Source organism: Pavona decussata, unplaced genomic scaffold, assembly GCF_977016875.1.
Source record: "Pavona decussata unplaced genomic scaffold, jaPavDecu1.1 SCAFFOLD_50, whole genome shotgun sequence".
Classification (NCBI taxonomy): domain Eukaryota; kingdom Metazoa; phylum Cnidaria; class Anthozoa; order Scleractinia; family Agariciidae; genus Pavona; species Pavona decussata.
In genome coordinates this window covers 692,497-714,065 of record NW_028145472.1, presented here as the reverse complement: position 1 = coordinate 714,065, position 21,569 = coordinate 692,497, and the positions used below count along the sequence as shown (strand labels likewise).

General features: G+C 37.8%; 14 non-coding genes and 1 pseudogene across 15 annotated transcripts; 1 reads left to right on the top strand and 14 right to left on the bottom strand.

The window, feature by feature from the left end:
• The first annotated feature begins 6,839 nt into the window (after positions 1 to 6,839).
• LOC146481386 (uncharacterized) lies at positions 6,840 to 16,512 on the top strand (annotated as a pseudogene). The gene is made up of 3 exons (XR_014864469.1): positions 6,840 to 6,870; positions 8,220 to 8,701; positions 15,898 to 16,512. The product of XR_014864469.1 is annotated as an uncharacterized LOC146481386 (transcript).
• Positions 11,285 to 11,357, bottom strand: Trnaa-ggc (transfer RNA alanine (anticodon GGC)). The gene has a single exon. It is a non-coding gene; the product is annotated as a tRNA-Ala (tRNA).
• Trnaa-ggc (transfer RNA alanine (anticodon GGC)) lies at positions 11,541 to 11,613 on the bottom strand. The gene has a single exon. It is a non-coding gene; the product is annotated as a tRNA-Ala (tRNA).
• On the bottom strand, positions 11,793 to 11,865 carry Trnaa-ggc (transfer RNA alanine (anticodon GGC)). The gene has a single exon. It is a non-coding gene; the product is annotated as a tRNA-Ala (tRNA).
• Trnaa-ggc (transfer RNA alanine (anticodon GGC)) lies at positions 12,044 to 12,116 on the bottom strand. The gene has a single exon. It is a non-coding gene; the product is annotated as a tRNA-Ala (tRNA).
• Trnaa-ggc (transfer RNA alanine (anticodon GGC)) lies at positions 12,295 to 12,367 on the bottom strand. Its single transcript has one exon. It is a non-coding gene; the product is annotated as a tRNA-Ala (tRNA).
• On the bottom strand, positions 12,547 to 12,619 carry Trnaa-ggc (transfer RNA alanine (anticodon GGC)). The gene has a single exon. It is a non-coding gene; the product is annotated as a tRNA-Ala (tRNA).
• Trnaa-ggc (transfer RNA alanine (anticodon GGC)) lies at positions 12,800 to 12,872 on the bottom strand. The gene has a single exon. It is a non-coding gene; the product is annotated as a tRNA-Ala (tRNA).
• On the bottom strand, positions 13,051 to 13,123 carry Trnaa-ggc (transfer RNA alanine (anticodon GGC)). Its single transcript has one exon. It is a non-coding gene; the product is annotated as a tRNA-Ala (tRNA).
• Trnaa-ggc (transfer RNA alanine (anticodon GGC)) lies at positions 13,302 to 13,374 on the bottom strand. Its single transcript has one exon. It is a non-coding gene; the product is annotated as a tRNA-Ala (tRNA).
• On the bottom strand, positions 13,553 to 13,625 carry Trnaa-ggc (transfer RNA alanine (anticodon GGC)). The gene has a single exon. It is a non-coding gene; the product is annotated as a tRNA-Ala (tRNA).
• Trnaa-ggc (transfer RNA alanine (anticodon GGC)) lies at positions 13,804 to 13,876 on the bottom strand. Its single transcript has one exon. It is a non-coding gene; the product is annotated as a tRNA-Ala (tRNA).
• Positions 14,056 to 14,128, bottom strand: Trnaa-ggc (transfer RNA alanine (anticodon GGC)). The gene has a single exon. It is a non-coding gene; the product is annotated as a tRNA-Ala (tRNA).
• Trnaa-ggc (transfer RNA alanine (anticodon GGC)) lies at positions 14,309 to 14,381 on the bottom strand. Its single transcript has one exon. It is a non-coding gene; the product is annotated as a tRNA-Ala (tRNA).
• On the bottom strand, positions 14,570 to 14,642 carry Trnaa-ggc (transfer RNA alanine (anticodon GGC)). Its single transcript has one exon. It is a non-coding gene; the product is annotated as a tRNA-Ala (tRNA).
• Positions 16,513 to 21,569: the final 5,057 nt, after the last annotated feature.

The window sequence follows — 21,569 nt, the reverse complement described above, 5'->3', positions numbered from 1 at the left end:
GCTTTTCTCGAAACAAATCATGGCCATTTGCCGAGCTACACAACTCGGCAACTTTTTGCTTTGGTGACCACAAATCATGGCCATTTGCCGATCTACATAACTCGGTAAGTAAATTATTTGCCGAGCTACACATCTCCGAAAGTAAATGTAATATATTTTGCTGAAACTACGCAACTTGTCTCTTGATTTAGTCAGCGCAAGGCAGCGTTGGTTTCTTGTAGTGAAACGGGTAAACAACACTACGCTGAACTTATCCATGTGTCTTCGCAGTCGTACACACTTCGTGAAGGCGCTGATAAATCTAAATTCAACCCGAAAGTATTTTTTTTTAACTTAAACAACGCAACTTCCCTAACGAAGCACAGCCGTCCAGCCAGCACACCAAAAGCGATGCAAGAACGTGAAACTCCACTCCCGCTGAAACGAGGGAACTGAATATCGATAAGCTTTCGCAATAATTTCGCAAGATTCCAAATACCAGTAACTCTAACTTCAAGCGTAAACAACACAACTTATCAGATAACAGTCCACACAGCCAGGAAGCACAGTCCAGAATTCGACAAGCAAGCACACCAAACGCCAAGAAAGGGTCAGACTCCCAAGCAAGCACACCAACAAGCACGCAAAACGTGAAACTCGACACCCGCTAGCAACATTAAAAGATGGCTCTAACCCGAAAACGAGGGGGCGACTCTTATGCGAAAACGAGACTAAAAAGATGGCTCTAGCGCGAAAACGAGGTCACAGTCGTCATAAGTTCGCACCAGTTTCCCGGCCGACACATGCCCCTGCAAAACTCAAGCGGGGGGGCTATTTGGGTGTCCTTACAGCAATCTCAAAAAGTTCTGCATAGCCGTACACAGGCACACCAACTCAAAAGACACAGGACGCAAAAACGAAATTAGGCTTGCGTTCTCCTTCGTCGAACGCAATTAGACAACAAACCAAAAATAGAAGAAGTCATTCCATTGGCGACTTTATTTGAATCGTCCTAGCCAATAATATTTGTCGTTAGAATGAAACTGATCAGGAAGAAGTTTTAAGCATAATTTATTCTATCAAAACTTGATCTTACGAGAGCCTCATTATATGCAAAGAAAACAAAACAGAAAACTAAACGATGCTTTACTTGAGCTTCGACAGATTGCTTGGCGAATATGGCAGCATAGTTTGATATGTTGTTTTCCAAGGAGAGGATTTAAGCAGAAGACTTGATATATTTTCTCTGTCTTTCCATATCATTTGGGGGCTTTCAGGAACATTTGGGTAAACCAAGAGAGTTTGTTTTGCTCGGATGCTTGACGTGCTGAATATTTAATTTCGAAAATCAATCCTACATAGCGTTTGTCTTTCTTTCTTTTTGTTGGCGAACCAAAAACGTAATTTTGATCCGGCTAAAATAGAAAGCCGCAATTTCCCACCAGTTGGAACTGTGATTCAAGGGTATGTTTCTCACCGTAATTCAAATCGAAATATGTGAAGCTATATTACAGGGAAATGACTCATTTCAGGGTGACCTGGTTCAGATTTTGGATTTTTTGCCTGTTAGTACACCGTGTCTAACATCTTCTTTAATTTGTTTCTTTTTAGATCTATACTGTCTCCCGCCAAGCCATGCAACCACTAAAGTATTTAAGGGTAATTTATTTTAAACATGTATTCATGTATTGTGTTTAAGCAGAATCTACGGTGTTAAAATTAATTGTGGTACAAAGTCAAGTTATTAAAGCCTAATTATATGTGGACTATTTTACTTGCATAACGTAAAATCTGTGTTAGTAGATCTCATTATCTTTCAGATCAGTTTTGGTTTTAGGTGGAGTTTTTACGTTAACATGATCCCTCTAGGTAATATTTCACAAGGCATCAATTTCCACATCGCTACATGTTTAATTTAAAAAGAATTCGAAATGCGATCTCGATTTTAAAGACGAATCATTATGAACGATATTAAACTGTTCCCCATGCTAGCATTTGCAAATTTAGTAAACACTCTTTTGAAGCGTCAGAATTAGCTTTTTGTTAATTATTTTATAGCTCGAAGCCAAGCACTTTTACGTCGCTACATGTTTGATTTAAAACTGAGAAATTCTTTCACAATAAGACGAAATAATATACGAAATAAAAGTTAGCCAAGCTCGCGTTTCAAAATAAACTATTATATATTAGATTGACAACAAAAAAATCAGAAAAAAAATTAATAGAATACTGCAAAGCGTTTACCTATCACAATAGAACAAAGGCTAGACTGCTTCTATTGTGACTGCTACTGTGATAGGTAAAACATTTCAAGTGGAATTTAATTTGCTTATTGTGTTGAAACAATTTAAGGAACAAAGTACAGGTTCAACTGACATGGTTTGACCCCAATTGTTTTTGATTCGCTGACGTTTTGACATTTCTTTACGTACTCGCTTTGGTTTTGTCAGAATTGTATCAAATATTAGACAAACCAATAATAAAAAAAAGGTCATTCCATTGGACATTTAAGTGACAGTATACAAATCTTTCCAGCCAGGGTTTTAGCGAATAATATATCTCGTTAGAATGACACAATTTAAATATTTGTTCTCTCTAAAACTTGACCTAACGAGAGCCTCATTATAGGGAAGGAAAACAACAAAAGAAAACTGTGCATTACTTCAGCTTCATAAACTCACCAAGTAGACAATTGCTAGAAGAAAACGACAGCATAAGTTTGCATTTTATTTTCCTCACTGCAGGTACCAAACGAGATGATTTAAGCAGGAGACTTGACATGTTTTCTCTGTATTTCCATATCAGATTTGAGGGCTTTCAGAAATATTTGGGGAAACGAACAGAGTTTGATTTGTTCAGATGCTTGACGTGCTGAATATTTAATTTCGAAAATCAATCCTACATGGCGTTTGTCTTTCTTTTCTTAATATTGTTGGCGCACCAAAAATCGTTTTTTTGATCCGGTTAAAATAGAAAGCCGCAATTTCTTAGGTTTGGAAAATTACAGGCCAAGTTCCCCACCACAATTCAAATCGAAATATCCGCCGTGCCGTGGTTTAGATTTTGGATACTTTTCCTGTTATTATATCGTGTCTAACAACTTCAATGATTTATTTCCTTTTAGATTTAGGCTTTCTCTCCGCCGAGCCATGCAGCGGCTCAGAACTACTACAAAGGTAAATTATTTTAAACATGTATTCACTATGATGCATTTAACAGCTTTTCCAAAAATTCATTGCGGTATAGGGCTAAGCCGAAGCTAAAGTATTTGCGGACTTTTTTACTTGCATAAAATAAGATCTGTTAGTAGATCTCACCATGTTTTAGGTCACATTGGAATCATTCAGTTGATACGCACGTTCTCAATGGCATGTAACAAAACAAAAGAAGCTAGCCCACTTTCTTTAATCTCTTTGTGATTGAGTGTAATTTCTTTGAAACAGGACTGAGAAATGTGGTTACCTTAGACCTGTTTTGAAAATTGCATAGCGGCTGCAGTCACTGTATAAAGGAGTTTTAATTAATATCACAAGTGGAATTTTGGGTAAAAATGACCCGTCTAGGTTATAAATTTCACAACGCACCATTTTTTAAATCACTACATGTTAATTTAAAAAAAATCTCGATTACACGAATCAATGTTCGATATAAAACTGTTAGCCACGCTAGCATTTCAAAATATATATAAACACTGCATTACAGTGATTACAATTAGCTTTGATTACAATGAAGCATTTTTACATCGCTACATGATTAATATGTATAAAAATTTTTATTTCAAAAAGACGAAACATCCTACAATATACAGCCGTTGCGGTTTCAAAATTTAGCATTCTTTTAAAGCGTCGCAATAAACTTTTTGTAATTTATTTTATCATCTCGAAACGAAGCATTTCTACTTTTCTGGTCTGAGTTGCTCGAAGCATGGTTAGCGCTAACCATTGGTTAAAAGGTATTAAAACCTATGGGTTGTTATGGTATTTAACCCAGGTTAGCGCTAACCATGCTTCGAGCAACTGGGCACTGTATGTTTAATTTAAAAGAGATTCGATCTGAATAAGACAAAACCTAAATGAATAAGAAAAACGTTAGCCATATTAGCGTTTCAAAATTACTAATACAAAAACGCTTTTAACGTATCGAAATTAGCCTTAAGTAAACTATTTTAGCAGGTCAGAACCAAGCACAGGATTATTTGTAATTTAAACGCAGTCATTCTTAAACTGATCGACCAAATAAACAAAAGATGTTGCAAATTCGCAGTCGTTTGCAATGAAGCGTCAACCAATCTTCATCTATGTTCTTTGGTACCAATAGCTTTAACCTTAAATTAGTTTGAAAATTATGATAAAGTGTTCCAAAAACATTTCTTCTCTTCCGTCATCGGCTGACACGACTCAAAAGTTCTATTCATGGCAATGACTCAATATGTTCAATCGTTTTACTGAAAGCGAGTTTATTAAGCGCCTATTGAAAAATTCAAACCCACACATGCAAGCAAACCGAAGTCAACAGTCACAACATGACCTAAATACCCATTACTGGAACATTGGACTGTTTATTAGTCCATGGAAGGTTCCTGGAGCCACAACAAGCTAATTGCAAAAGCAGTGATTGAAAAGACAAAGAAACGAAATGGAGCCGCTAAACTGTTCCACGTTTAGAGAAAATATACAACTGATGTGATAGTGAGAGGAGTGCAAGCTCAGTCAATTGTATTTCTATGTTTTTTTTGGCGAAAGATCGACTGTTGTTAGGAAGGAGGTATAGTTAGTCTGTCAGAAGGCCTTCTCAGGACGAGAGGGGTAGAGGAAGCCCTCGGCTGTACCGCCTTGCTAAATATTCCAATGAACTTCTAAGTTCAGATTATGGAAAGAGGAAAACAAGGATCTCTAACATTACCTTAATCTCAGTCAACAGGTATTTCATTCTAGAATTTTAGAACCTTTGGTTCCTTTTTCTTTTCTAAAAAAGAGGAATCTGTGAATTACTTCCAATTCAGGGAACACAGCGAAACAAAAACAACACTGAAGATGCCCTCCTGTTGGTCAAATCAAAGATTAAACCGAACTTTGATGACGACTATTGTTTGGAAATTAAAATTTAAAACAAACGTTCCGAGAACTTGCTCTAACGAGAACCTAATTAAACAAAACAAAATAGAGCTTCATCAACTCTCATCGTTTCAAAAGTGACAAGGAAGGACCGACGAAACCGACACTGTAAGTTCCCGGCAGTTTTCTTGAATGTTGTTTGTGAAGGATTTCGTTGCTCGTTTTATCGTAAAATCTAATTCTTTTTCTTTTCCACTATTTCAGATTTCTTGTTCTCGTGCAGACAGACAACCCGAGTCAGTGCTAAATTACTTCAAAGGTAATTTTTGATGCTTATTAGAATTCGCTTTTAGCAGCGCCTTCGAGTTGAGTTTAATGTTTGCCGCTTTAAAACAACAAAGAAGTATTTTTTCTTTCGGCTGATTCGTGGGTATATGAAACCAAATAGCTCAGCGCGTGTTTTAGTTTTTATGATGTGCGGTGACCCATAGATCTGGAAAATGTATCGAGTGGCTTAAAACTATCATTTCAGCTCTCATCGATAGAGGAAAAACTTTTTGCGGTTATTTTATATTAGTAGCGGCTGTTTATCAGACATCAAACGCTCTGTAGTTTGCGGGACTAATTCACGCACGTCATTCGCGGACCTTTGATTGCAACTAAAATGTCTTCTAAGCAAACTAATAAGACGTGTAATAAATTACTCCAGTATGTTTCTAGAATTTAACAGCACTTGGTTAAACAAAATCCGCGAAAAGCAACAAGTCGTCATGCGATCAGACAAAAGTGTGATTTTCAGGTTATACCACAATTAACTTTAAGCAAGTTTCAATCAAAAACTTTACTTTAATAAAGCAATCATGATAATTTTGATTATAATAACTTAAAAGAAATTTCGCTTAGATATAAAATCCATACTTGTGATTTAAACTTACAACAGGAATAAGTAAGTTTACGGTTTCAAATTTCGCTATTTGTTAATAATCCAAAGATCCAGACGCAGAGTGAATACGATTGTATCGAGCAAAACTGTATAAGGAGAAATTTGGACAATCAAGGGCCTGACGTGTCAAACAAGCTCAACGTCTGTTTCCTCAAAAAACAAAGTAAAAGAAGTGAACTGAAAAAATAATTCAGTTGTTATTTTGGAAACACACTTAGTACGCGACTTAAGATTCAAACGAGAAGGGAAAAAAATCGCAAAACAATGTTCTGTTTCACAGAACCGACTTTTCGAAATTTCCTTTTAATAATTTTGGAAAAGTTATAGGCATTTTGCTTGGCGGATTAATTTGGAACTTTGTTTCTTATAATTTCCAAGAGAAATCGTTTAGTCTTGTTTTAGCTTATTCAATACTAAAATGCAACATTTTTATTAAAAGACAACTTAGAAAATTATTGCACATTAGATTGTTATCAGAGATGTTTACAACAAAACAGCTCAATCAAAAGAGCGCACATCATTGGCCAATTAGCATAACAAGCCGTCTAAACTTGTTTCAGCTAGCAAGTTAATCAAACAAAAAATTATATTAGACTCAAGGTTATTGGTAGATACAGAGATGATTTAACCAATAAGAGTGCTTGGCTTATATTGACACCCAACATGTTATCAACTTCAAAACGTGCTACCTTTAAGTCAATAAAAAATAATGATTTAACCAATAGGAGAGCTTTCGTTATTTTGGCACCCAATATGTTGTTAGCTTCAAAACGCGTCTAAAACAAGCTTTTTTACTAACAAGTCAACAAATAAAAAGGATAAAAGCTTCTGCAATAGTGAGAGGTGAATCAGTTTTCCTTCAGATGGTTGAAGCCGCACAAGCAAGATTGTTAGGTAATAGAACTATGGATTTCCCCATTAGGTTTCTATACTAAACTGGAATTTTTCCTTAAGAGAATTGAACTTAATTCTTATTCAATTTATCTGAAGATTTTTAGCAAAATTCATTTAGCTTCTGAAAAACAATTTGAATTTTGGGAAGAACTTAAACTAGTGCTTGGCTAGTAGCCATTAATTGAAGAAGACACTGCGGTGACTCTTTACTTATGATATAAGAAGGTTTAAGCATGTTATAAAATAAATTAAATAAGCAATAAATAGCTAGGATGTAATGCGCCTCAATAACTCTATGTCTTCATGACCGAACTCATAATTAATGAATGATAAATAGGTATTATCTGATAAAACATGCATAGCTTATCGATGACTTTCTAAGAAATATTCCTTGTTGTAACAAAATGTCAACTAACGGTTGTATAGTTGGTTTTTGTGTCTGTTAATTACTTTAATTATTTTAATTGCAACAAGGAAGCTCAATATCAACGCGTCATCAATTTTTCGTAGTAGTTCTTGTATTTTGATAATTGCGAAGTTGTTTGTTCTCTTTTTGCGTGGTGAATAAAACTTAGCTCGAGAGTTTCTGTTCACAGGTTGAATGATGTCGAACTGCTGCCTGAATATACTGCTGACTACCATGCTGTGTGTACTGTTCTTACTGCTGATCACCTTGTGTTCTGCGAATGACAACAGCAGCAGCAGCAGCAAACCACGTGACAACAAAGTGAGTTTGGTGACTAGACTCTAGGCACAAACTTACAACAGTCAGCTCCCTTCCTGTCGTCCACTTAACAAAAAAGGATTAAAAAAAAGACAGCAACTCATTACGCGTCACTTCAAATTCAATAAAACACTTATAATGAGATACTGGAAATTGTTACAGGGAACACCCGACCATGAGGCTACTTTGCTTTTCACAGAACTTCTCCTCCACCCCCTCACCCGAAACCAGTTATATTGTATGCCCCCTCCCTTAAACCCCACCAGCTAATCCAGTAAGGCAGTTATTGTTCAGCAACTAGTGTTCCTTGAAGAAAAATTTAAGTTTATTACCTGGCCACTTTAAAAAAAGTCTTTTAGAAAAATGACTTGATCTCGTGAAGGCTTATTAGCAATTCTTCACTGAGGTGTAGGTTTCACTGACACTAGGTAGCCAGCTCCGATTACTCACTACTCATTTTTGACTAACTGGTGAACGCGCTAAAGGACAAGAAAATACCGGGAGGTGCATAGCAATACTACCCAGAATTTAAGTACCGAATGAGCGCGCTCGAACAACACTTTATCCACTGACTTGATATATAGTTAATCAAAATTAAAAAAATATTCCTAATTTCTTCATTCAGGGCACTCCTCAACAGACGTCATCTATGGGTCTTGTGGTCACAGTACATGTTTCTGTGCACCAGGAATTCCAGGTATCCTAGGAAGCCCTGGACCAGCGGGACCAACAGGTACCGCGGGATCACCCGGCAATCACGGACCTGAAGGACCTATAGGACCTCGAGGAAACAAGGGCGATGAAGGCCCTAGTGGAAGACGAGGTTCTTCAGGCCTTAAAGGTGCTCAAGGACGCCCTGGACCACCGGGTCCTACTGGAAAAAAAGGCAAAGCAGGTGCTCGTGGTATCCAAGGTCCTCCTGGCCCCAAGGGACCACAAGGATCCTCTGGCCCACAAGGTTCACGTGGAAACAAGGGTGATACAGGTGCTCGTGGAATTCAAGGTCCCCCAGGCCCCAAAGGAGAGGCTCTAGGGTCTTTTGTGCGTAACTGGAAACAGTGCGTTTTTAAGAATCTGAATGAAGGAAAGGAATCTGGATTGTTCAAGGTAAACGCTCAGCTATAGAATCAGAAACCAAAAACAATAGGAATTATTATTATAACATTAATATTGCATTTGGTATTATGTTTAGTTTATATTATTACTTTCAATTTTTTACAGTATCCTCAATTATCACCGCAGTACTAAATATTAAATTGACACTTATATAAAGTTATTATTATTTAACTTGGCAAAAAAATGGGTAATTTAATATTAATATAAAAATAAATAAATAAGTAAACCCTACTTAGTAACTATTAGGTCTGATGTCTATACTTATGAACCATTCCTGGTGGTGTGCTGATCAAGATATGTACATTTTTATGAGAGTAGAGACTTCAGCAACTACTCCTTGCCCATGAAACTAGAAACTAGGAGTGTAAGGAAAATCTTTCTTTTCTATGGGACTTGCCAATTGGATCGGATAGCACAACTGCCGGATCAGATCAGTTTGTTTCATGTATTTATCAATCTCGTCCCCAGAGCCCGCTTTTCGTTTGGTCAGCACCAAGAACGCGGACCTCTGGGCTAATCCAAATGAGGCCACCTTTGATTGGCTGATAAAAGCATTTCTATTTCACGGACCGGAAGCTATTTTTCGGCGCGAAATTGAAATATGAGGCAATGGCGTAGTTTACGACTCCCGACACGACTTCCACGAAAGTTGCGAAAAAAAAAAAAAAAAAGAAAATTGCTATCGTTGTTGTGATGCGGTTGACAACCACCGCATTTATTTATACAGAGAAAAAGCAAAATCAGTCTTCAGACGGAATTTTAATAGCGCTTAAGAGTAAATGTCAGTAAAAATCAAAGAAATCGTGACCACGGTTAAAAAAATCGATTTCGCGCATACTTTGTTAGTTGGAAGGCCTTAGATAGGTAAGTATGTGAAGGATATAAGGTTAGGTTTTTGAAATATTCTATATAACGGCAAAAAAAAAAAAAAAAAACACGAAAAACGGTCACTCTACCCGAAGCTCGCATTTCACCATGCGAGAACCCGAAATTTTACACTTTCCAGCTTCTCGCTGCACAGACATTTACATAGCTGTGAATCTTTCTTTAGCATAATTTAATACATTGATTCTTCCTCAGTCAAAACATAGTAATTATTTTCATCTCTGCTCGTTTGTGAGCGAACTGAGACGCAACTGAGCTCGGATGAAGTAGACACACTTTTCTCTATCACGCAAAAGCCCAAAATAATCCAAATTCAGCGAGAAAAAAAGCTGACCGGTAGTGACTCAAATCCACTGATACTTTGACAAAAGACAGTACCGTCATTGAATTTTAGGTGTATGGTTTTTAATCTTTAGGATCTAGAAGAACGTTTGCACGAACGCCGATCAAAGTTTGAGAAAATTACAATTCAACATCATTGAAGCCTACAACTCTACATAACATGGCATAATAGAATAAATTAACTCCTCGGCCAAAGTTTGTATAAAAAAGGCTTTAAACTATTTTCAACGCTTAAAACGTTTTAAAAAATATATTGATGTTAAATATTGTCTACACAGGTACAACAAACCAACAAACACCACAACAAACAAAAGATAAAATTAAATCTCACTCGCTCCCTAGTCTGTGTCACGCACGAGCGACTTGGCTACAATAACAAATTCATATTTTAAAATATGTTACTTAACGATATGACAGATTTCCCGGTTAACTTGCTGAAAAAATAGAAAATAACTTGATAGCAATACAACCTGGAACATAAAAATTAATTCTATTACGAACGAGAAGCTTCATAATCCTTCGATAGCCAATCGCAAGTAACTGTTCCCATGAGAAGCAAATATTGCATCGTAAGTGTTTTCTAAATAAAGAAATCTACTTATCCATATCTCTAAAACATTAAATCTAAAACCAGAGTTGATTGTTGGGCAAGTTCACAGACATACAGAACAACGATATCTTTTTATTATTGTTGGTGGGATTTGCGCGGGGATTTGCGGCGGAGACGAATGCACTAGCTTCTCAACTTCCGTCAAAGCACTCAAGCAATGTAACAAGCATACAAAGCATCACAATAAGTCCTTAAAATTTCCGGAGTTGAAACAGAAGTAGAATTAATTTTGGCAAGAATGCGTTTTTTTAAAAGCAACGAATTTATCGGAGATGGCTGTCTGCCCTGTTCATCTTGCCAGGTTCAGCATAAAAGTAATTTTTGCACCACCCGGAGGTTGTTTCGGGTCGCTCTGAAGCAGCTGTGGAAAGAGGCCGCACTGGAAAAGAAATATATTTATGCCAATACATGAAGTTATTAGAACTTTCAAAACAGTACGTCCCAGTTGGCTCAGGTAAATAACCAGTTATAAGATGTACTACCAGGTAGAAACTGTATCCAATGAGTTTTGTATTCTCTTCATTCTGGTGATACGACAATATGACCATATATGAAAGAAATCATTTATTCCAACGACGCCTAATTAATGTTGGTTATCGTGAAGGTCATTTTGTTACTTATCTCTTCATTCTGTTGTCCAATGCAATTATCATAACAACCTTTGAAAGTGAGAAGTGATCATCGCAGTGAATTTTCCAATTTATGCAATTGGAAATTAGAAGCCTGAAAAAAAATTCAGGCTTCAACGGGATTCGAACCCGTGACCTCCGCGTTGCCGGTGCGATGCTCTACCAACTGAGCTATGAAGCCACACATTGGGAGCAAGGTCAATTGTGGGTTCCCATTTTCCCGTAAGAGGAGTGAAATGATGTAAAGTATATGAAATGATCCATATATGAACTGCGGATGAAGATGAAAGTGAGAAGTGATCATCGCAGTGAATTTTCCAATTTATGCAATTGGAAATTAGAAGCCTGAAAAAAAAAAAAATTCAGGCTTCAACGGGATTCGAACCCGTGACCTCCGCGTTGCCGGTGCGATGCTCTACCAACTGAGCTATGAAGCCACACATTGGGAGCAAGGTCAATTGTGGGTTCCCATTTTCCCGTAAGAGGAGTGAAATGATGTAAAGTATATGAAATGATCCATATATGAACTGCGGATGAAGATGAAAGTGAGAAGTGATCATCGCAGTGAATTTTCCAATTTATGCAATTGGAAATTAGAAGCCTGAAAAAAAAATTCAGGCTTCAACGGGATTCGAACCCGTGACCTCCGCGTTGCCGGTGCGATGCTCTACCAACTGAGCTATGAAGCCACACATTGGGAGCAAGGTCAATTGTGGGTTCCCATTTTCCCGTAAGAGGAGTGAAATGATGTAAAGTATATGAAATGATCCATATATGAACTGCGGATGAAGATGAAAGTGAGAAGTGATCATCGCAGTGAATTTTCCAATTTATGCAATTGGAAATTAGAAGCCTGAAAAAAAATTCAGGCTTCAACGGGATTCGAACCCGTGACCTCCGCGTTGCCGGTGCGATGCTCTACCAACTGAGCTATGAAGCCACACATTGGGAGCAAGGTCAATTGTGGGTTCCCATTTTCCCGTAAGAGGAGTGAAATGATGTAAAGTATATGAAATGATCCATATATGAACTGCGGATGAAGATGAAAGTGAGAAGTGATCATCGCAGTGAATTTTCCAATTTATGCAATTGGAAATTAGAAGCCTGAAAAAAAATTCAGGCTTCAACGGGATTCGAACCCGTGACCTCCGCGTTGCCGGTGCGATGCTCTACCAACTGAGCTATGAAGCCACACATTGGGAGCAAGGTCAATTGTGGGTTCCCATTTTCCCGTAAGAGGAGTGAAATGATGTAAAGTATATGAAATGATCCATATATGAACTGCGGATGAAGATGAAAGTGAGAAGTGATCATCGCAGTGAATTTTCCAATTTATGCAATTGGAAATTAGAAGCCTGAAAAAAAAATTCAGGCTTCAACGGGATTCGAACCCGTGACCTCCGCGTTGCCGGTGCGATGCTCTACCAACTGAGCTATGAAGCCACACATTGGGAGCAAGGTCAATTGTGGGTTCCCATTTTCCCGTAAGAGGAGTGAAATGATGTAAAGTATATGAAATGATCCATATATGAACTGCGGATGAAGATGAAAGTGAGAAGTGATCATCGCAGTGAATTTTCCAATTTATGCAATTGGAAATTAGAAGCCTGAAAAAAAAAATTCAGGCTTCAACGGGATTCGAACCCGTGACCTCCGCGTTGCCGGTGCGATGCTCTACCAACTGAGCTATGAAGCCACACATTGGGAGCAAGGTCAATTGTGGGTTCCCATTTTCCCGTAAGAGGAGTGAAATGATGTAAAGTATATGAAATGATCCATATATGAACTGCGGATGAAGATGAAAGTGAGAAGTGATCATCGCAGTGAATTTTCCAATTTATGCAATTGGAAATTAGAAGCCTGAAAAAAAATTCAGGCTTCAACGGGATTCGAACCCGTGACCTCCGCGTTGCCGGTGCGATGCTCTACCAACTGAGCTATGAAGCCACACATTGGGAGCAAGGTCAATTGTGGGTTCCCATTTTCCCGTAAGAGGAGTGAAATGATGTAAAGTATATGAAATGATCCATATATGAACTGCGGATGAAGATGAAAGTGAGAAGTGATCATCGCAGTGAATTTTCCAATTTATGCAATTGGAAATTAGAAGCCTGAAAAAAAATTCAGGCTTCAACGGGATTCGAACCCGTGACCTCCGCGTTGCCGGTGCGATGCTCTACCAACTGAGCTATGAAGCCACACATTGGGAGCAAGGTCAATTGTGGGTTCCCATTTTCCCGTAAGAGGAGTGAAATGATGTAAAGTATATGAAATGATCCATATATGAACTGCGGATGAAGATGAAAGTGAGAAGTGATCATCGCAGTGAATTTTCCAATTTATGCAATTGGAAATTAGAAGCCTGAAAAAAAATTCAGGCTTCAACGGGATTCGAACCCGTGACCTCCGCGTTGCCGGTGCGATGCTCTACCAACTGAGCTATGAAGCCACACATTGGGAGCAAGGTCAATTGTGGGTTCCCATTTTCCCGTAAGAGGAGTGAAATGATGTAAAGTATATGAAATGATCCATATATGAACTGCGGATGAAGATGAAAGTGAGAAGTGATCATCGCAGTGAATTTTCCAATTTATGCAATTGGAAATTAGAAGCCTGAAAAAAAATTCAGGCTTCAACGGGATTCGAACCCGTGACCTCCGCGTTGCCGGTGCGATGCTCTACCAACTGAGCTATGAAGCCACACATTGGGAGCAAGGTCAATTGTGGGTTCCCATTTTCCCGTAAGAGGAGTGAAATGATGTAAAGTATATGAAATGATCCATATATGAACTGCGGATGAAGATGAAAGTGAGAAGTGATCATCGCAGTGAATTTTCCAATTTATGCAATTGGAAATTAGAAGCCTGAAAAAAAAATTCAGGCTTCAACGGGATTCGAACCCGTGACCTCCGCGTTGCCGGTGCGATGCTCTACCAACTGAGCTATGAAGCCACACATTGGGAGCAAGGTCAATTGTGGGTTCCCATTTTCCCGTAAGAGGAGTGAAATGATGTAAAGTATATGAAATGATCCATATATGAACTGCGGATGAAGATGAAAGTGAGAAGTGATCATCGCAGTGAATTTTCCAATTTATGCAATTGGAAATTAGAAGCCTGAAAAAAAAAATTCAGGCTTCAACGGGATTCGAACCCGTGACCTCCGCGTTGCCGGTGCGATGCTCTACCAACTGAGCTATGAAGCCACACATTGGGAGCAAGGTCAATTGTGGGTTCCCATTTTCCCGTAAGAGGAGTGAAATGATGTAAAGTATATGAAATGATCCATATATGAACTGCGGATGAAGATGAAAGTGAGAAGTGATCATCGCAGTGAATTTTCCAATTTATGCAATTGGAAATTAGAAGCCTGAAAAAAAAAAAAAAAAAATTCAGGCTTCAACGGGATTCGAACCCGTGACCTCCGCGTTGCCGGTGCGATGCTCTACCAACTGAGCTATGAAGCCACACATTGGGAGCAAGGTCAATTGTGGGTTCCCATTTTCCCGTAAGAGGAGTGAAATGATGTAAAGTATATGAAATGATCCATATATGAACTGCGGATGAAGATGAAAGTGAGAAGTGATCATCGCAGTGAATTTTCCAATTTATGCAATTGGAAATTAGAAGCCTGAAAAAAAAAATTCAGGCTTCAACGGGATTCGAACCCGTGACCTCCGCGTTGCCGGTGCGATGCTCTACCAACTGAGCTATGAAGCCACACATTGGGAGCAAGGTCAATTGTGGGTTCCCATTTTCCCGTAAGAGGAGTGAAATGATGTAAAGTATATGAAATGATCCATATATGAACTGCGGATGAAGATGAAAGTGAGAAGTGATCATCGCAGTGAATTTTCCAATTTATGCAATTGGAAATTAGAAGCCTGAAAAAAAAATTCAGGCTTCAACGGGATTCGAACCCGTGACCTCCGCGTTGCCGGTGCGATGCTCTACCAACTGAGCTATGAAGCCACACATTGGGAGCAAGGTCAATTGTGGGTTCCCATTTTCCCGTAAGAGGAGTGAAATGATGTAAAGTATATGAAATGATCCATATATGAACTGCGGATGAAGATGAAAGTGAGAAGTGATCATCGCAGTGAATTTTAACAACCTTTATTTCATGACTCTGATGTGTTATGGATTGCGCTTATATTATATAAGCCAACATTCCAGTCTTTGTTTAAAATAGTTACGATGATCCTTGAGAATCCGAACATTTAAGTGTCCTCTAAGCTTATTTATTTGATCTTGCATCAACGCATTCAGGGGCAATACCAAGATAATCGATGAAGAATCTTCTTCACTTGACAGAAAATAGTCAAATACATGCGGTAGAAGCTGATATATGAGTGATTTCCCATATCCTGTAGGAAGTATACAAATGGTATCCTTTCCTTCAAACACGACACTCTGTAAAGCTTCATACTGTGCTTCTTTCAGAGAATGCTCAGCTTTGCCCAACTTCTCTAAAGCGAACTCTAAAGCACAATGAAAGTGATCAATAGCAGCCGCCATTTTCTTTTTCCATCAAACCTCACGCAGGCACAATCAAACCGGAACCAGGATTTGGTGGTTCCGGTTTTGGATTCTGCCAGAGCGTCCGTTTCCCGTTCCGCTGGACAAGGGCAACGAAGGGTCTGGGTACGAGATTGTGTATTTATCTAAGTGTTGGTGGTTCTCTCTTCAGGTCAATTGTTTTTTGTTTTATTTATTTCACAGGAATGCGTTTTCAAGAAGATGTCCGACAACACAGGGCTGTGAGTATTCTGGAACGGAGTCCTTCGGATCGCTAACTGCCATAACTGCTGTAGGCGATGGTATTTTACCTTCAATGGTGCAGAGTGTTCAGCTCCAGCAGCCATTGATGGTATAGTATACATGGTACATGGGAATAGCAGCAAAAAGAATTTACTTCGTGTGCGGCAAATCGAAGGAGTCTGTGAGAAAGTCCGCAAGGGCACTGTGCGTGTGGGATTCTGGGTCGGTAATTGTGTTGGTCTTGGATCTGCTAATGCACACACAGGCTGGAACTCAGTGTCCCGGATCTACGTGGAAGAAGTACCACCCCCACAGACTTGAAACAATGAGCAGAGTTGCTGTTGTTGTTATTGTTTTAATGGTTTAATTTTAAGGTGTTTGTAGATTCCCACTGCGGACTGAATGATCGCTTGATTTAACAAGGATTATAATCTGAATTTAAGCAAATAATAGCCAAGTGGAAGTAATCAAAACAGGCGTTTAATTTTTGAAGCTTGAAAGGTGCAGGGAATAAAGCCAATTTTATCCGGCAGTAATGTATAACAGGAAACATAGAAATAAAGGTCGGGTAAATAACACACTGTGTTGTGTGAATTTCTGACGGTGCAGGTTTGTTTGCTACAGAGTTTGAGTTTACCAGTTCTTGCCGATTTTTTTCTTGTTATTACATAATTCAAATAAGGTTACCATGTCACATTTAACATCCACACAATTAGTCAACCAAAGCAAAATCTTGGCTCCTTAGTATTTTGAAATTGTCGTGATTTTTTTAAAATAAGAGAGCGTTTCTTACTGCACTAAAACCCGACATAGTCAATCGAACGTTCGGTAATCGAACCCGATCGCTCGATTGGGTTCGATTGGGTTCGGTAATCGAACTTAATCGAACTCACCAAAAAATGTTGCCAATCGAACGTTCGGTAACCGAACAGTTCAACAATCGAACATAATCGAACACCTCAACAATCAGAAACACGAACCAGTTTCGGCTTCTATTTCAAACACGAGTACAACAGGCAAGATGTCGGACAGGGCAGAGGTGAAACTTACTATTCTGGAAACGGTGGTAAAGGGCTACCACGAGTGCTCTTTCGCCGTCCGTGTCGGGGATAAATTTGTTGTCAAGCAGAAAAGAGGAGATAAGGGTCCGGCAAAAAAGACAGTTTACATGTTGTGCTGAGCCGTTCATGTTATATTTATATTGTGAATGAATCAATTTCGAATCAGCTAAACAATAAAGATTTTAGTTCATTAAAATGTGTTAATATCTCTCACACTTGGTCCTCTAGTTAAAACTCAGTTAAAGAGTGAATTCCTTCCAATTCTACTAAGAGTTAATGCTTATCAATTTTGTATACCATTTTGTTTTTCTACCGAACCCAATCGAACCAAATCGCTCGATTGAGGTCGATTGGGTTCGGTAATCGAACTTAATCGAACTCACAAAAAGTTCCGGTTCGATTATGTTCGATTGCCGAACCAATCGAACTCCAATCGAACAGAAATGTTAAGCAAGGTTTTTAACACGATTAAACGGATGCGTTTACAGACCGAGTTCTTTCCCCTTATTCCGTCATACACAGAATCAATATCTTTGAGCCACCATGCACTTTAAATAACACCGCGAAGCCCATCCCCAGAAAGCAAGAGGCTTTTCTTTCGCCTTACATAATAGGAGGATACAAAGCCGGTCTAAATCACTCTTCATCACGTTGGGCTATAGCTGGGCTCATATTCACCGGTCTAAATGGAGAAAACAGGTCATGTGACTAAACGATGTTAAGGCCCATATAAAATCCAATAACCGATATAATTCAAGTGGGGTTTTTATTACCGAAAATTTCTCCATGACTTTTTCTTTTCCTTCTGTCGCCGAAAAACGGCACAGCCTAGCTTAGTTACAAAACACTGATGGCTCGATCTTGCCTGGTGTTTATGGAAAATTTAGCAAAATAATTTATGCAGGTCATTCCCTTTATTTCCTCCGTTAACCTTCCAGCGTGATAAAAGGAATGGATCTCATATATTCTCTACTCGTCTTGTCTAGCATTTTTATTCCAGTTAGCCAGGCTGATAATTCCGTGATCAGAAACAAGGAAAAATTGTTAAAGTATTTACCATTTTAGCAGTAGACAGATGATTGACCACGTCCTAATTTACGAAAATTTTCACTTTTCTGATTACAACCTGATAATTAACATCAAAATTTTGCTCTTTCGCTTTCCATGTTTACACATTGCGGGGAATTATCCTAGGTTAATTACCTTTTTTTAAAAAAAGCTATTCTGGCATCCCAGTCTCTCTCCAATTAAAAAAAAGATTGTAATTTTACACGGAAAGTAAATAAGGTAAAAGAAAAAAAAAAAAAAAGGAAAAAGAAGAATGAAAAAAAGGAAGAAAAAAAAACGATTATTTTTTCTCCACGTTGTGAGAAAGACTTAATTTTTAAAATGGACCACCCTCTCCAAATCCATCGAGACCCTTTTCTTAATTCGCTAGAGGTGATACCAAGATGATCATTTTCTTTTTGTCAGCTGGAACTGTTTCGCCCTTGCTTCCCATTCCATGCTTACACTCTACCTCCCCTCCCTCAGGTTTGTAGTTTAGTACTCTGTACAGATTCTGGCATTTTTTCGATATCGATATCGATATTGTGACGTCACCATCCAAGCCTTTCCTGTGGTGTTATCACATATGCTCCAAAAAGACTCTGAATGGTCCACATGTCAAACAATTACGTAATCGTCAAGCTAGTGCCCGGGCTACAAACGAACAATGGAGACCGCGTAAGTTACGGGGGTCTAATTACCACCTTCGAGCACAGTGCAACGGCACATACACAACGGAAAAATAGTGGTTTTCGGTTCTAAAACACTTATATATTTTTTTCAAAGTAATTGATGTAACAATTCAGCGAATATTATGCTTGGGTGACTCAAGCAGTAGCAATGATATTCCAGTTAAAGGGAAAAGATTTACCAATTTTCATAATAAAAACTTTGTATTTAGCTTCGCTCTCATAATAGATTACTGAGACGCCGAAACAGAAAGCATTGAATAAATTATTAATAACGCCAAAAATATTCTTGTTATGAATATTTTATTCTCGGAAGCCAAGTCGTCACGATTTGTTCATGCTCTTTATAATTTATTTATTTATTTATTTATTTATTTATTTATTTATTTATTTATTTTTTTAATAGGCTCCATGCATTATCAAAAGGTCTGGGCAGCAGGAAACCCACAATAAGTTTTAGATGTAAAACGACGATTTTCAATTTCACAGACATGAAGAAGGCAGAAGTTTCTGTCGAAATATGTCTGTGAAATTGAAAATTTCCGTTTTGTATCTAAAACTGCACGCATTACTTTCAGACTGTATTCAAATTTCACATCCCTTTACCTTCGGCAAAATAAAATCACTCAAGCGAACAAACGACTCGCATTGTGAATATTTTCTGACGTGTCAAACTGACCCTTCCGCATCCACGAGAGAATGATTACTTGTTAACTTTGGAGTCGAGATTATCAACTAAAATTTAGACAAATAAAAGAAATACTGCAGCGAAGCTTTTACCTCTCATAATAGAGCAAAGGCCCTACACAGCTTCTATTGTCAGTATTACTGACAGTCGGTAGTTGAATATACTACATTTCTAGTGGAGTTTAATTGCTGCTAATTTGAGGAACACAGCGGAAAGGTTTAAATGTTTTGTCGACGAAACAATCCACCATACTTGTAATAAATTTTTCCAGACCCAAATATTTTTGGTTGGCTGAAGCGTTTTTTTTTTTAGCTACAAGCTTTGGTTTTCTCTAAAATCAATTTTGTCTCTAATTAATACGATACAACAAGTCAAAAATAGAAGAAGTCATTCCATATCGTTCTAGCCAATAATATTTCTCGTTAGAATGACTGTCATCGGTGAGAATTTTAAAAAATTGTAATTATTTCAATAACGTGATCTAACGAGAGACTCATTATATGCCAAGAAGACAAAACAGCAAACTGATGATTCGCTTGAGCTCCGTAAAACATCAAGTTATACAATTTTTTGGCGAATATGGCAGCGTAAGTTTGTATTTAAAAAATTCTTATTTTCTTCGCTGGTACAAAACTAGCGATAGTGAAGACTTGACATGTTTCTCTTTATTTCCATATCATTTGCGGGCTTTCAGAAACATTTGGGAAAACAAACATAGTTTGATTTGCTCGGATGCGTTATGCTGAATATTTACTGAATATTTTATTTCGAAAATCAATCGTACATGACGTTTGTCTTCAATTTTCTCATGTTTGGAAACTGATTCAAGCCCAAGTTTCTTACCAAAATTCAAATTGAAAGATCTGAAGCGATTTTATTCATACGGAACGAATCATTTCAGCGTGCCCTGGTTCAGATTTTGGATTGTATTACTGTTATTATATTTTGTCTAACAACTTCCTTTTTTTCAATCCCTTCAGATTTATGCTATCTCTCCGCCGAACCATGCACTGGCTAAACTACTACAAAGGTAAATTATTTTAAACATGTATCCACTAAGATGGTTTATCCGACAGTTTATCCGGTGGGGTGTTAAAATTAATTGCGTTATAAGGCTACGCCAAAGTTAAATTTTTTGTGGACATTTTTACTTGCATAGAATAAAATCTGTGTAAGTTTTGGTCTACTTGTATGAGCACACATTAGAATAATTAATATGCACGTTTCATTGGCATGTGACAAAACAATCGAACTTCACTTCCTTCAATCTTTTCGTGATTTCTTTTAAAAAGAACTGAGAAATGGGTAAATTAGACCTCTTTTGAAAATTACATAGCGGTGGCAGTTTAACAGTTCACCACTACTTGTTTGAAGCGAACAATTAGGGTTTTTGTAATTTTTTTTCAGCTCCAAACCAAGCATTTTTACATCGCCACATGTTTTATTTAAGAAGAAATTCGGTCTAAAAAAAAGACGAATCAATCGAGGCGATAAACAGTTAAAAAAAAAAAAAAAAAACGGTTCGCCATCTTAGCGTTTCAAAATTAGTAAAGACTCTTTCGAAGCTATCGTCACAATTAGTTCTTTGCAAATTATTTTACCAGCTCAAAACCAAACGTTTTTACATGGCTCCATGTTTAATTTGAGAGAACTTATTTCTCGATTGATAAGACGAAACAATGTACGAAATAAAAGTTAGGCATCGTCGAGTTTCAAAATCAGCAATACAAACGAGTCTTTATGCATCCAAATACGCTCTTTAAAAACTACTTTATCGGATCGAAACCAAGCAAAGGGTTCTTGTAAAATATACACAGTTATTCTTAAACTGACCAAATAAACAGGAAATGTGTCAGATTTAGCAGTCGTTTGAAATAAGGCATCAAACAATCTTCATCTATTCTATGTTCCTTGTTACCAATCGCCTCTTTGTCTCTTCCGTCTTCGATGAACGCGGCAAAAAATTATTCACACAGCATTGTATCAATGCGTTCAATCGTTTTATTAAAGCGAGTTAAGCGTTGACTGAAATATTCTAACATATGCCAACAGACTGAAACCAACAGCCATCCTCGCGTTTCAAAATCGGTAATACAAACAAGTCTTTTATGCATCCAAATTAGCTTTTTTTGAAAACTATTTTATTAG